Source organism: Ranitomeya variabilis, chromosome 1 (assembly GCF_051348905.1).
Source record: "Ranitomeya variabilis isolate aRanVar5 chromosome 1, aRanVar5.hap1, whole genome shotgun sequence".
Lineage (NCBI taxonomy): Eukaryota > Metazoa > Chordata > Amphibia > Anura > Dendrobatidae > Ranitomeya > Ranitomeya variabilis.
This window is the reverse complement of record NC_135232.1, coordinates 34362363-34377892: the sequence shown is the minus strand read 5'-3', so window position 1 is coordinate 34377892 and position 15530 is coordinate 34362363.

Sequence of the window (15530 nt, the reverse complement as noted above, 5' to 3'; positions counted from 1 at the left end):
CATCCAAAAATTTGCAAGTAGCTCTCCAGAACCTAGACATGACCTGGGTGCCCCTATCAGAGACAATGTGGAGAGGAAATTCATGAAGACGGAAAATGTGCTGTATAAACCTCTCAGCGAGCTTGGCAGCAGACAGAAGACCAGGCAATGGTGTGAAGTGAGCCATCTTCGAGAAACGGTCCACCACGAACCAAATGACATAGCAGCCAGAAGATACAGGTAGGTTCTGTGATAAAATCCATTGTGATATGCTGCCAGAAAGTAGAAGGAACAGGGAGCGGAAGAAGACGTCCAGACGGAAGATGCTTAGGGGTTTTGTTTGTTTCAAGCACAGGAAGGACAGAGAGAAACTTACTCTAAAATATCCTTTCCCATCGTAGGCCACCAATATTGATGAGAAATGAGTCGATTAGCCTTCTTCTGCCTGGCATGACCAGCCAGCTTTGAGGAGTGCCCCCTCTGCAGAACTCGCTTCTTATCATTCTCAGTCACTATAGTCTTTCCGGGGGGAACCTGAGCTAGGTTCACAGGAGCCATAGTCACCATTCTGGAGGGTTCAATAATATGCTGGAGTTCCTCCTCTAGATCAAGGGATGAAAAGGACCTGAGGAGATTGTCTGCTTTGACGTTTTTCTCTTCTGGATGAAAATGCAGGCTGAAATCAAAGCGGGCAAAGAACAGCCTTTGTACAGACTGTAAGTCGGTATATACAGTTGTGGCCAAAAGTATTGACACCCCTGCAATTCTGTCAGATAATACTCAGTTTCTTCCTGAAAATGATTGCAAACACAAATTCTTTGGTATTATTATCTTCATTTAATTTGTCTTAAATGAAAAAACACAAAAAGAATTGTCCTAAAGCCAAATTGGATATAATTTCACACCAAACATAAAAAAGGGGGTGGACAAAAGTATTGGCACTGTTCGAAAAATCATGTGATGCTTCTATAATTTGTGTAATTAACAGCACCTGTAACTTACCTGTGGCACCTAACAGGTGTTGGCAATAACTAAATCACACTTGCAGCCAGTTGACGTGGATTAAAGTTGACTCTTCCTCTGTCCTGTGTCCTTGTGTGTACCACATTGAGCATGGAGAAAAGAAAGAAGACCAAAGAACTGTCTGAGGACTTGAGAAACCAAATTGTGAGGAAGCATGAGCAATCTCAAGGCTACAAGTCCATCTCCAAAGACCTGAATGTTCCTGTGTCTACCGTGCGCAGTGTCATCAAGAAGTTTAAAGCCCATGGCACTGTGGCTAACCTCCCTAGATGTGGACGGAAAAGAAAAATTGACAAGAGATTTCAACGCAAGATTGTGCGGATGTTGGATAAAGAACCTCGACTAACATCCAAACAAGTTCAAGCTGCCCTGCAGTCCAAGGGTACAACAGTGTCAACCCGTACTATCCGTTGGCGTCTGAATGGACGGTATGGTAGGAGACCCAGGAAGACCCCACTTCTTACCCCAAGACATAAAAAAGCCAGGCTGGAGTTTGCCAAAACTTACCTGAAAAAGCCTAAAACATTTTGGAAGAATGTTCTCTGGTCAGATGAGACAAAAGTAGAGCTTTTTGGGCAAAGGCACCAACATAGAGTTTACAGGAGAAAAAAAGTGGCATTCAAAGAAAAGAACACGGTCCCTACAGTCAAACATGGTGGAGGTTCCCTGATGTTTAGGGGTTACTTTGCTGCCTCTGGCACTGGACTGCTTGACTGTGTGCATGGCATTATGAAGTCTGAAGACTACCAACAAATTTTACAGCATAATGTAGGGCCCAGTGTGAGAAAGCTGGGTCTCCCTCAGAGGTCATGGGTCTTCCAGCAGGACAATGACCCAAAACACACTTCAAAAAACACTAGAAAATGGTTTGAGAGAAAGCACGGGAGACTCCTAAGGTGGCCAGCAATGAGTCCAGACCTGAATCCCATAGAACACCTGTGGAGAGATCTAAAAATGGCAGTTTGGAGAAGGCACCCTTCAAATATCAGGGACCTGGAGCAGTTTGCCAAAGAAGAATGGTCTAAAATTCCAGCAGAGCATTGTAAGAAACGCATTGATGGTTACCGGAAGCGGTTGGTCGCAGTTATTTTGGCTAAAGGTTGTGCAACTAAGTATTAGGCTGAGGGTGCCAATACTTTTGTCTGGCCCATTTTTGGAGTTTTGTGTGAAATGATCAATGTTTTGCTTTTTGCTTCATTCTCTTTTGTGTTTTTTAATTTAAGACAAATGAAATGAAGATAATAATACCAAAGAATTTGTGATTGCAATCATTTTCAGGAAGAAATTGAGTATTATCTGACAGAATTGCAGGGGTGTCAATACTTTTGGCCACAACTGTATGATAACCGGATGAATTGCTCCTTCGAGTAAATATAGCCATTCCTCTAGGGCCATTTTCATCGCTAACAACTCTTGGTCACCCTTGGTCAACTTTTTTACATATGGAAGTTGTGCTATGGCTGTATAGGTGTTTGTCCTCCAACAATCTGAAAATTAGTCTTAAAGACACTTTTGGAGGGTGGTGTCAGTGCCATTGGACTGCATTGACCCTCCCACAGGGCACATCCATGAGGAGCCACTTTTTGGCACAGTCAGTTGGGGAAACGTATCTTAAAAGAAGTCAATGAGATACAATGAAAATTGAAATTTCGGCCACAGAAGTGAAGTGTTAGGAATCCAAGCACATGTCTAATGATAAAAATAGCTCTGGAACCGTCTCTGGTATGGAAGTGAGGTAGATGGACAGAGGAAAGAGGAAGTCATGTAACAGCATGGGGCTGTCTGTGCTGCAACAAGGAAAACAGAAAATGCCGGAACAGCAGCCGAAATATGCGCCCAGCGCTCGTTAAATATTTGAAGAATACAAATCTCTTCCGTCTGGAAACACTCGTCTTTTTGTGTTGTTTTTGCATTTTTTGTGCTACTGAAACATTCCAGTCCTTGTCGAAACACCAGACCTGACTTTGGTTCATGCGTAGTTGCGGTCACGGTGACAAATGGCCTTGGCATCCACAGTATGACACTTCTTCAATATTTTGGGTGTTTTTTTGTACCATGCCTATTAAAAAGCACAAGGATCTGCTATGAGCTTCTCATGTATCAGATCGGGATTTCTGTCTTACACTATGTTATTTATAAAATAAAAGTTGCCCCTAATATACAAGAACACTGGGGACAACCAACAGGAGTGGAACTGCGTACGGACGAAGCCAATTTTCGCTTTTCCGATTTCGGGTTTTCCTCCCTATATTCCTAGAGCTTTCATTTTTTAATGTTGTCTTCGACATAGCTGTACGAGGACTTGTTTTTTTGCTGGGTGAGTTGTAGTTTTAAACGACACCATTTACTTTAGGAATAAAATTCTGGTTGGGGTGAAACGTTGAAAAAAGTTGCACCATTGTTTTTGGAGTTTCATTTTGTTTTAAAAATGCTTGGCAAAATGGCATTTCCCGGTCAGTATGATTATGGAGATGCCAAACTTGTATGTTTTTTTCCTTATTATTTTAGTAACTCCAAAAATGTTACACCCCCGTTCTGGGTATCCCAGTCTATGCCTCTTTCCCTTGTGTCCACTGCCACGTCAGAGTTTGCAAGTTGCCCAGCATGGATCAATGACATCACTTCATTCCATCTGTCCTGTGGTTCTCAAGGATCCTTATTGTACCACATCCTCGTCCCCACGTGCTATCTTGACAGCTGCACTGATGCTCAGGACTATATACTCACCCGGAGCTGGGCTTGGCAGGTCCACTTCATATAGTGAGCTTAACAAAAAATTCTTAAGTTGGGAACATTTTTTTTAAATTGCAAGGCTTAAAAGTCTCCTCACCGTGACATGGCAGGCTTGACATGTCACTCTCTGCAAGGAGAAAAGCTACTCCTTTGATCCCGGTCAGATGCCTCCCACCCAGCTAACTAAGATCTCACACTTTGCACTGATGAGGGGCAGTACTCCGAAACACAGTGTCTGAAAATTGAGATTCTGGTTTGGCTTTTATCCTAAGTCATGTGGCAAGGCTATTTGGAGGGTCGATATTGACGTTTAGGATTGCTACTTCCAATAAGTGGCACTAGAGTTATAATCCTTCTAAAATTTGCATATTTATTTTCTGCAGAGTCAAGTCCTGGCTGGAATAAGTCATGGCGCTCTGCACTGTATGAAAAAGAAAAACGAAGATGAATATCTTCCACTAGAGATGTCAGTGATGAGTCAGTGTGCTACCTGTACACTGACCCTACACTTTGTATACTATATACAGAGCTCCTGTGTATAATGTCACTGGTGATTCCTGTATTACTTGTACACTTACACTATATACTGTACAGAGCTCCTGTGTATAATGTCATTGGTGATCACTGTATTTGGAACTCCCGCCAGGGCCGCGTGGTACTTGATACTGGGTTCGGTACTTAAAGGGATGTGTCACGGCAGCGGCGACCCGGTCTGTGGCCCTGGGCGCCCATTGTATGGGAAGAGTCTTTAAAGGGGTTGAATAAAGTTTGTGTTCGTGACGCCACCTGTGGTGTCAGAAAGGACCGACGCTGCTTAAAGGGGGTCCTCTGGGGTGATGTTATGGCAGCTAAGATGGTATAACTTCCCACAGGTGAGATTGGGTCCCCAGGGCTCCTGGTGTGTAGATGGAGATGGTGAGTGGTGCAGTAAGAAATGGAGGACACAGGTTTGCAATCTCTTTGCCTGGTTTACTGAAGACTTCAGGCAGCCACAGTCCAGGGCACTAGATCACAGGTACAGGCAGGGTCCGGCCGGCTTGGAAGCAAGTTCAGAGTCCCCTTTACCAGGTGAAGTTAGAAGCCTTCCTACTAGCATGGTGGTGTAGTCTCTTGCTGCCTGTGGCTTCTGTCAAGGTCCTCACTGTTCTCTTTGTCCTCCTTAAAGGTGGGACACTAACCTGTATGACAGGTGGCTCGAGCCTTTTTACAGGGTCTCTATCACGACCTTTATGTGCCACTGTGCCTGCAGGCGTTAGGGTGGACAGGTGATGTGTAGTTCAGCTGTCCTTCCAGTTTCTGCTGTGAGTCTTGGAGTCCCTCACAACCTCAGTCTTCCGGCTACTGGTGTCTGCACTCTGCAAGGAGGTAGCTCAGTCGCAGCTATTCTCCCCAGTTCTTTCCTCTCCTTTGCCTCGCTCTCCTACACGCTCACTGCAATCTGTTATTCCTTCCATGTTATTTCTGTCCAGGAGCTGCAGCACACTCTTGGCTGCACGGCCCATCACTCTCCCCTCTGCCTCAGACTGCTCCAGTCTGCTGTCTGGCATTAACTGACTGACTTTTCCTCCAGACCAGAATATATATATATAGGGGAGCCACCCGTAAGCTGAATCAGAGCTCCCCCTTCTGGCCTGGAGTGTGAACATGTTGTATGTGATACCTGATAAAGAAGATCTTCCTTCGCTTCCAAGCGTGACATCACCCTCCCCGTGAGGAAAGCAATGCCACTGTAACAACCAGGACCCTGGGGTGTTCCATATTTCCTATACACTGACACTACATACAGAGCTCCTGTGTATAATGTAACTTGTGATCACTGTATTACCTGTGCACTGTACACTATATACATAGCTCCAGTGTATAATGTCACTAGTGATCCCTTTGGGTTTTTTCTTCATCTGGCGTGGTGTAGAAGTTGGGGAAAAATTAGGGAATGTGCTCTAGATAACTGTCAAATGAAAGGATATTTGTGGATGGTTTCTGCACTGCTAGATGAACTGAGACATATATTCCGGTATAATGAGTGAAAAGGTAGTGGTTTATTCGACGCGTTTTGAAGTACAAAATTACTTCTTCTTCAGGATTGGCCACATTAGATAAAGTGTATTACCTGTACACTTACAATATACACAATATACAATATACAGAGCTCCTGTGTTTAATGTCACTGGTGATCACTGTATTACCTGTCATGTTCCCAATGGCAGGGAATCTGAACAACAGAACACAGGCAAAAAACAGGACGAGCTCTAGGGTGATGGAACCTGAGCTGACCGCGATCCTGAACCTCAACTCACAACTAGCAGCAGCCGGGGAGCGTTCCTGGGGGGACTCTAGACGCCTCACGCCAGCCGGAGATCTAGCTTCCCCTATCAGAAGAATAACAGACCTCGCTTGCCTCCAGAGAAATGTACCCACAGAAATAGCAGCCCCCCACATATAATGACGGTGAAATGAGAGGAAGGCACAAACGTAGTTATGAAAATAGATTCAGCAAAAATGAGGCCCGCTAAAAGCTAGATAGCAGAGGATACAAAAGATGAACTGCGCGGTCAGCTTAAAAACCCTTCAAAATACCATCCTGAAATTACTTGAACTCATGTGCCAACTCATGGTACATGAGTGGTAATTTCAGCCCACTAGAGCAACCAGCCACAGGGAATTACATATCTGCAAGCTGGACTAAAAAACATGAAAACAAACATGAAACAGGGAAATCCAGACTTAGCTTGTCTTGAAGGCTTTAGGAGCAGGTAGCAAAGGTAACAGAGACACACTGATACATTGATAGCCGGCAAGGGAATGACAGGAAAGCCAGGTTAAATAGGAAACACCCAGCCTCTGATGGACAGGTGGAAACCAGAGACCGCAACCCACCAAAGTCACCCAGTACCAGTTGTAACCACCAGAGGGAGCCCAAAAACAGAGTCCACAACAGTACCCCCCCCTTGAGGAGGGGTCACCGAACCCTCACGAGAACCCCCAGGGCGATCAGGATGAGCTCTATGGAAGGCGCGGACCAAATCAGTCGCATGAACGTCAGAGGCGACCACCCAGGAATTATCCTCCTGACCATAACCCTTCCACTTAACCAAATACTGGAGTCTACGTCTGGAAACACGAGAATCCAAGATCTTCTCAACAACATACTCCAATTCTCCCTCCACCAGCACCGGAGCAGGAGGCTCAACCGAAGGAACCACGGGCACCTCATACCTCCGCAATAACGACCGATGGAACACATTATGAATAGCAAATGATGCTGGGAGATCCAAACGAAAAGACACAGGGTTAAGAATCTCCAAGATCTTATAAGGACCGATGAACCGAGGCTTAAACTTAGGAGAAGAGACCTTCATAGGGACAAAACGAGAAGACAACCACACCAAGTCCCCAACACGAAGTCGGGGACCCACGCGGCGACGGCGATTAGCAAACTGCTGAGCCTTCTCCTGAGACAACTTCAAATTGTCCACCACCTGATTCCAAATCTGATGCAGTCTGTCCACCACCACGTCTACTCCAGGACAATCCGAAGGCTCCACCTGACCAGAGGAAAAACGAGGATGAAACCCCGAATTACAAAAGAAAGGAGAAACCAAAGTAGCAGAACTAGCCCGATTATTAAGAGCAAATTCGGCCAGTGGCAAAAAGGCAACCCAGTCATCTTGATCAGCAGAAACAAAACACCTTAAATAAGTCTCCAAGGTCTGATTAGTTCGCTCCGTCTGGCCATTCGTCTGAGGATGGAATGCAGACGAGAAAGACAAATTAATGCCCATCTTGGCACAAAACGTCCGCCAAAATCTAGACACAAACTGGGATCCCCTGTCAGAAACGATATTCTCCGGAATCCCATGCAAACGAACCACGTTCTGAAAAAACAAAGGGACCAACTCAGAGGAGGAAGGCAACTTAGGTAAGGGTACCAAATGAACCATCTTAGAAAAGCGATCACACACAACCCAGATAACGGACATTTTCTGTGAGACAGGAAGATCTGAAATAAAATCCATGGAAATGTGAGTCCAAGGCCTCTTCGGGATAGGCAAGGACAACAACAACCCACTGGCCCGAGAACAGCAAGGCTTAGCCCGAGCACACACTTCACAAGACTGCACAAAGGTACGCACATCCCTTGACAAAGAAGGCCACCAAAAAGACCTGGCCACCAAGTCTCTAGTACCAAATATTCCAGGATGACCAGCCAACACAGAAGAATGGACCTCGGAGATGACTCTACTGGTCCAATCATCCGGAACAAACAGTCTTTCTGGTGGACAATGATCAGGTTTATCCGCCTGAAACTCCTGCAATGCACGTCGCAAGTCTGGGGAGACGGCGGACAATATTACCCCATCCCTAAGGATACCAGTAGGCCCAGAGTCTCCAGGAGAGTCAGGCACAAAACTCCTGGAAAGAGCATCTGCCTTCACATTCTTTGAACCTGGCAGGTATGAAACCACAAAATTGAAACGAGAAAAAAACAACGACCAACGAGCCTGTCTAGGATTCAGACGCCTGGCAGACTCAAGATAAATCAAATTTTTGTGATCAGTCAAGACCACCACACGATGTCTAGCACCCTCAAGCCAATGACGCCACTCCTCAAATGCCCACTTCATGGCCAAAAGCTCCCGATTACCCACATCATAATTGCGCTCGGCGGGCGAGAATTTTCTAGAAAAGAACGCACATGGCTTCATCACCGAGCCATCGGAACTTCTCTGTGACAAAACCGCCCCCGCTCCAATCTCGGAAGCATCAACCTCAACCTGAAAAGGAAGTGAAACATCTGGTTGACATAACACAGGAGCAGAAGAAAACCGGCGCTTAAGTTCCTGAAAGGCCTCCACAGCCGTAGGAGACCAATTAGCAACATCAGCACCCTTTTTAGTCAAATCAGTCAAAGGTTTAACAACACTGGAAAAATTAGTAATGAACCGACGATAAAAATTAGCAAAACCCAAGAACTTCTGAAGACTCTTAACAGATGTAGGTTATGTCCAGTCACAAATAGCCTGAACCTTGACGGGATCCATCTCAATAGTAGAAGGAGAAAAAATGTACCCCAAAAAAGAAATCTTCTGGACTCCGAAGAGACATTTTGAGCCCTTCACAAACAGAGAATTGGCCCTCAAAACTTGAAACACCTTCCTGACCTGTAGAACATGAGACTCCCAGTCATCAGAAAACACCAAAATATCATCCAAATACACAATCATAAACTTATCCAGATATTCACGGAAAATATTGTGCATAAAGGACTGAAAGACTGAAGGAGTATTAGAAAGTCCAAAAGGCATTACCAAATACTCAAAATGGCCCTCAGGCGTATTAAATGCGGTTTTCCACTCATCACCCTGCTTAATCCGCACAAGATTATACGCACCACGAAGATCTATCTTAGTGAACCACCTAGCCCCCTTAATGCGAGAAAACAAATCAGTCAATAATGGCAATGGATATTGATATTTGACTTTAATCTTATTCAGAAGGCGATAATCTATACAAGGCCTCAGGGAACCATCTTTTTTAGCCACGAAAAAAAAACAACCCTGCTCCCAGAGGGGACGAAGATGGACGAATATGTCCCTTTTCCAAGGACTCCTTAATATAATTCCGCATAGCAGTATGCTCTGGCACTGACAGATTAAATAAACGACCCTTAGGGAACTTACTGCCAGGGATTAATTCTATAGCACAGTCACAATCCCTATGAGGAGGGAGCGAATTGAGCTTAGGCTCCTCAAAAACATCCCGATAGTCAGACAAAAACGCAGGGACCTCAGAAGGAGTAGATGAAGCGATTGAAATCAGAGATGCATCATCATGAACCCCCTGACATCCCCAGCTTAACACAGACATTGTTTTCCAATCCAGGACTGGATTATGAGTCTGTAACCATGGCAGACCAAGCACTAGTACATCATGTAAATTATACAGTACAAGGAAGCGAATCACCTCCTGATGAACGGGAGTCATGCGCATGGTCACTTGTGTCCAGTACTGCGGTTTATTCATAGCCAATGGTGTAGAATCAATTCCCTTTAAAGGAATAGGAATTTCCAGAGGCTCCAGACTAAAACCGCAGCGTTTGGCAAATGACCAATCCATAAGACTCAGGGCAGCGCCCGAATCCACATAGGCATCGACGGAAATGGATGATAGTGAACAAATCAGAGTTACAGACAAAATGAACTTAGACTGCAGAGTACTAATGGCAAAAGATTTATCAACCTTTTTGTGCGTTTAGAGCATGCTGATATAACATGAGCTGAATCACCACAATAAAAACACAATCCATTTTTCCGCCTATAATTTTGCCGTTCACTTCTGGACTGAATTCTATCACATTGCATAGTCTCAGGTGCCTGTTCAGAAGACACCGCCAACTGGTGCACAGGTTTGCGCTCCCGTAAACGCCGATCAATCTGAATGGCCATAGTCATAGCCTCATTCAGACCTGTAGGCGCAGGGAACCCCACCATAATATCCTTAATGGCCTCAGAAAGACCATCTCTGAAGTTTGCAGCTAGGGCGCACTCATTCCACTGAGTAAGCACCGACCATTTCCGAAATTTTTGACAATATACCTCCGCTTCATCATGCCCCTGAGAGAGGGCTAATAAAGCCTTTTCAGCCTGAATCTCCAGGTTAGGTTCCTCATAGAGCAATCCCAGTGCCAGAAAAAACGCATCCACACTGAGCAATGCAGGATCCCCTGGTGCCAGTGCACAACAAAATCCTGTATGTTTTGAACTTTAGCAGCGAGATTATTCAAGCTGGAAGCCAAACTCTGGACATCCATGTTTAAACAGCTAAGGTCAGAGCCATTCAAGGGTTAAGAGGAGGTAAGAAGCAGCTAGACAGCAATTAAGGGCTAGGCAGCAAAACTCTGAGGGGAAAAAAAAAAAAAAGAAAATTTCTCCTCAACACTTCTTTTCCTCCTGCTTCAGCCCAAACAATTATCACTCTGTGGGCCGGCTATACTGTCATGTTCCCAATGGCAGGGAATCTGAACAACAGAACACAGGCAAAAAACAGGACGAGCTCTAGGGTGATGGAACCTGAGCTGACCGCGATCCTGAACCTCAACTCACAACTAGCAGCAGCCGGGGAGCGTTCCTGGGGGGACTCTAGACGCCTCGCGCCAGCCGGAGATCTAGCTTCCCCTATCAGAAGAATAACAGACCTCGCTTGCCTCCAGAGAAATGTACCCACAGAAATAGCAGCCCCCCACATATAATGACGGTGAAATGAGAGGAAGGCACAAACGTAGTTATGAAAATAGATTCAGCAAAAATGAGGCCCGCTAAAAGCTAGATAGCAGAGGATGCAAAAGATGAACTGCGCGGTCAGCTTAAAAACCCTTCAAAATACCATCCTGAAATTACTTGAACTCATGTGCCAACTCATGGTACATGAGTGGTAATTTCAGCCCACTAGAGCAACCAGCCACAGGGAATTACATATCTGCAAGCTGGACTAAAAAACATGAAAACAAACATGAAACAGGGAAATCCAGACTTAGCTTGTCTTGAAGGCTTTAGGAGCAGGTAGCAAAGGTAACAGAGACACACTGATACATTGATAGCCGGCAAGGGAATGACAGGAAAGCCAGGTTAAATAGGAAACACCCAGCCTCTGATGGACAGGTGGAAACCAGAGACCGCAACCCACCAAAGTCACCCAGTACCAGTTGTAACCACCAGAGGGAGCCCAAAAACAGAGTCCACAACAATTACCTATACACTTACACTGTACACTATGTACAGAGCTCCTGTGTATAATGTCACTGGTGATCCCTGTATTACATGTACATTGTACACTATAAACAGAGCTCCTGTCTACAGCATCACTGGTGATCACTGTATTAACTGTACACTATACACTACATACAGAGCTCCTGTGTATAATGTCATCAGTGATCCCTGTATTACCTGTTCACTATGCACTATGTACAGAGCTCCTGTGTATTATTTTACTTATGGTATTATTAGTATTGTGTTTTTTTAATAATGTTCAGTATTGTAGTATTTGGTCACTATGTGGTGCTAATATGTCATGTGGTTATGGTGTGGCGGTAGTTATCCCTTGTATGTGATATTATTCGGTCACTATGTGGTGGTTATATGTGGACTGGTCATGGTGTGACGGTATTTGTCCCTTGTATGTGGTATTATTGGTCATTTTAAAAATGTACGTGACACATTCTCTTAAAGAAAAATAAATAAAATAATACCTAAAAAGAGCATTGGGTATTTTAAGAAATTTATAATAGGTTAGAGTAGAGTAGGGCCCAGCCATAAGAGTCTACCTTGTCATGGTGGGGTCAGGCTTAAAAAAATCTTTTGGCCAAAAATAAGCTGATAGCTATGTATGTCATATGGTGTTCGAAGGGATTTGTTAATGTGTGAACAGTGAGGACGTGGTGCAGAAGTGGAGCTTTTCCAAGAGTGGGCGGTGGAACTCTGGAAAGTTTGAAGGGTGGAGGCATTGTTGGGGTGAAGCCTGGCCAAAGTCTCAGGGAGACCTGAAAATTTTGCCAGTATGAGGCCCAGAAAATCCTGGTGGCAGCCCTGATGTTTAGTATTTGGTCAGTATTTTACATCAATATTTGTAAGTCAAAACCGGTAGTGGAACAATCAGAAGAAAAGTGTAATAGAAACACGTCACCACTTCTGTATTTTTCATCCACTCTTGGTTTTGGCTTAAAAATACTGTTGTGAAATACTGCCATGTGAATGCGGCTTTAGGTTGCGTGACCATGATCAGTATTACTAGCGTTCTGGATAGAGCATAATTTCACAGTGTGCAAAACTCTGCATTGTACAGTACAAGCAGTGGATGGGATTAATAGAGATCTCACGCCCTCTGTGATTCTCTTTTACGCTGTGTAAACTGACTTGCGGTGTGTGTTTCCAAGCCACAGCATTTCAATTTCTCTTGCGGAGACGCTGAGTCTTATGTGCAGAAATTCCCCATAGACTTGCATTAAATGCGGTAAATCTGCAGTTGAGAAAAGCACATGCATTGTAAGGGCATTTACGAAGCGTAACAGCAGCCAAAAAATGCATCTAAGCAAACATTTCCCATAGGTACAGGCAGCAGAGCAAACAGGAAGTTGTCCAAAGAAAAGAGTTCAATAAAGTAATGTTTAGTGCCTTTTGTGTGGTACTAACAGATGTTTTTAGCCTTGTTTATCCTAATAAATAAATGAAAAAAACAATGTGGGGTCCACCCTATTTTTGATAATAATAACAATAATAATCTTTATTTTTATATAGCGCTAACATATTCCGCAGCGCTTTACAGTTTTGCACACATTATCAACCAGCCAAGGTAAAGCAGACAGCTACGGGCTTATATTATCAGGCTGGGAATGTCCCTGGTTATTAGGCCCTTCCCAGCCCTCAGCCACCCCAGAATTAGCGCATCACATTTTCTGTCCAATTCCTGCACTTTGCCTGGCTCTTTCCGATTGCCCTGGTGTGGTGAAAATCGGGGTAATGGTGGTTTGGGTTGATTACTAACCCGGTAATAAAAAATAAACACACACAGAAAAAAATAGTTTATTTGAATAAAGACTTCCCTACTCTATCCCTCATTCAACAAAACATAGAAAATCAAAAAATTCCCATGCAGGTTCGCTTGTAATCCACTGAATCCAATGTAGTCCATAAATGGATAGATACCTGAAAAACGTAGAACATGAGAAATAAAAACAAGAAACTGTCCCTCATACATCAATTTATTTGTGAAAATGTTCTCACAGAGCTTGGATGAAGTCCACATTCCCCAATCCTGTCTCTGGCATCTGTAAATAGCAGTAGAGTGGCCTCTAATTAGAGCCGCCAGGTCTCGCTTAGCGCAACTAGAGCCATCGATGCTGATGAGGTTGTTGTCAGTACCCAGCGCTTGTGAATAGCGGTCAATTTAATGCTATTCACAGATGCTGGTGACCGAATTGAGGAACGTGGAGTATAGTGGAGCTTCATGGGAACATTTTTACAAATAAATTGGTGAATGAGAGATAGTGTTGGGGAGTCTTTATTCAAATAAAGATTTTTTTCTGTGTGTGTGTTTTTATTTTTTATTCCCAGGTTACTAATGGGGGTGTTTGATAGACAAATCACAGCTGTCATCAAACCCAACTACCATTACCCCGATTGCCACCACATTAGGGCAGTCGGGAATAGCCGGGCAATGAGCCCAAATTGGTGCATTTAATGTGATGCACCGATTCTGGGGTGGCTGGAGGCTGGCATGGACCTTCCCAGTGTGATAATATCAGCTTTCAGATGTCTGCTTAACCTTTGCTGGTTATAAAAAATGGGAGGACCCCATGTCATTTTTTACATTTATTTATTAGGTTAAGCAAGGCTAAACAACCTTTAGTGACACATGAAAAACTCCAAAGTATGACAGTTTATAATATGTAGGGGGCTTGTGACATTAGGTATCAGCATGATCTCTATCTACAAGAAGATTTGATTCAGCACAGGACACCTAAAGGTGATGGCGAGTGCAAGGCCTCACAGGCATTACCAAATCGTAAATAGATCCAATAAAGAAAAGGGGAGCACTTCAAAAATCCAAAAGGAATTACTGTGATTTATTGACACTGTCACGGATCCCTTTTAATCCGTACTGTCACTAATTCGTCACGTAACCGTAACGTGACTTGGGGTTGTGCCTGCAAGGGTTAATCTATCTCCCCACTCTCAGTCCAGCATTCAACCTCTGTCCTATGCTGTAATGGGAGCATAAATCACACACTGACCCAGGCCACACACCCGCTTATACACGCTACCACCACTCATCGAACACACGGGCGATGAGTCCCGGAAATAATAATAATATTGTCTACCACTCATAAGGCTCACACACCTTAGGCTATGGATCCGTTAGAACATTCAAGGTTCAACTTGTTAAAGTTTTATACTTTAATACAAAAAGGTTCAGTGCTTACAGTAAGAAAAAGGTATAAAAACATGATAATAAAAAGACATACAACTTATGCAAAACAGTATAAAATAACGGGAGAAAACTTACAGAAATCATCTAACTTGGAAGTCTGCTTTCTGCTCCCTGAGGGTAGGATTAATGTAGATTGGAACACACCAGCTAGGCTGCCCCCATTATGTGAACACGGTTCTAGGTAAACAGGTCTAATTTATAGCTTTGGTCTGGAGGTCAGATCTCTAGACCAGCCTCTCAGGTTAATATCATAATTGCTTGTTTTTGATTGGACCACGGCTGCACTACCAATGAATATATTATTTCCTCTTGAGATCCTTTGTGTAAAAGTTCTCATAGAGATACTATCAGGCCGTAATTGACATCTCTCTTCCAAGAGCTAGGAGGTGTCAAATGTTCCCTTTCTTCTTGGTCCTAGCTAGACCCCCTGGTGAGATTTGGAGACAGAAGTCTGCTTGTCTCAGGAAAATACATATTAACACCTGGGTGAGAACCTGCAGCCTTCAGGACAGATGTTACATTAGTCACACAATACCTTTACATAGGTCACTGCACACACACACATATACATACACATATTTCACCACAGACACCAAGTCATAATTGCGACTTTTCGTTCCAAGTGTGGAACTTTATCATTTAACCTTGGCTGGTTATCTCTTTCTCAAAGAGAAAGTTCCACACTTGGAACGAAACATTGCCATTTTGACTTGGTTTCAATAAATCACAGTAATTCCTTTAGGATTTTTGGAGTGCTGCCCTTTTCTTCTATCTATCTATCTATCTATCTATCTATCTATCTATCTATCTTT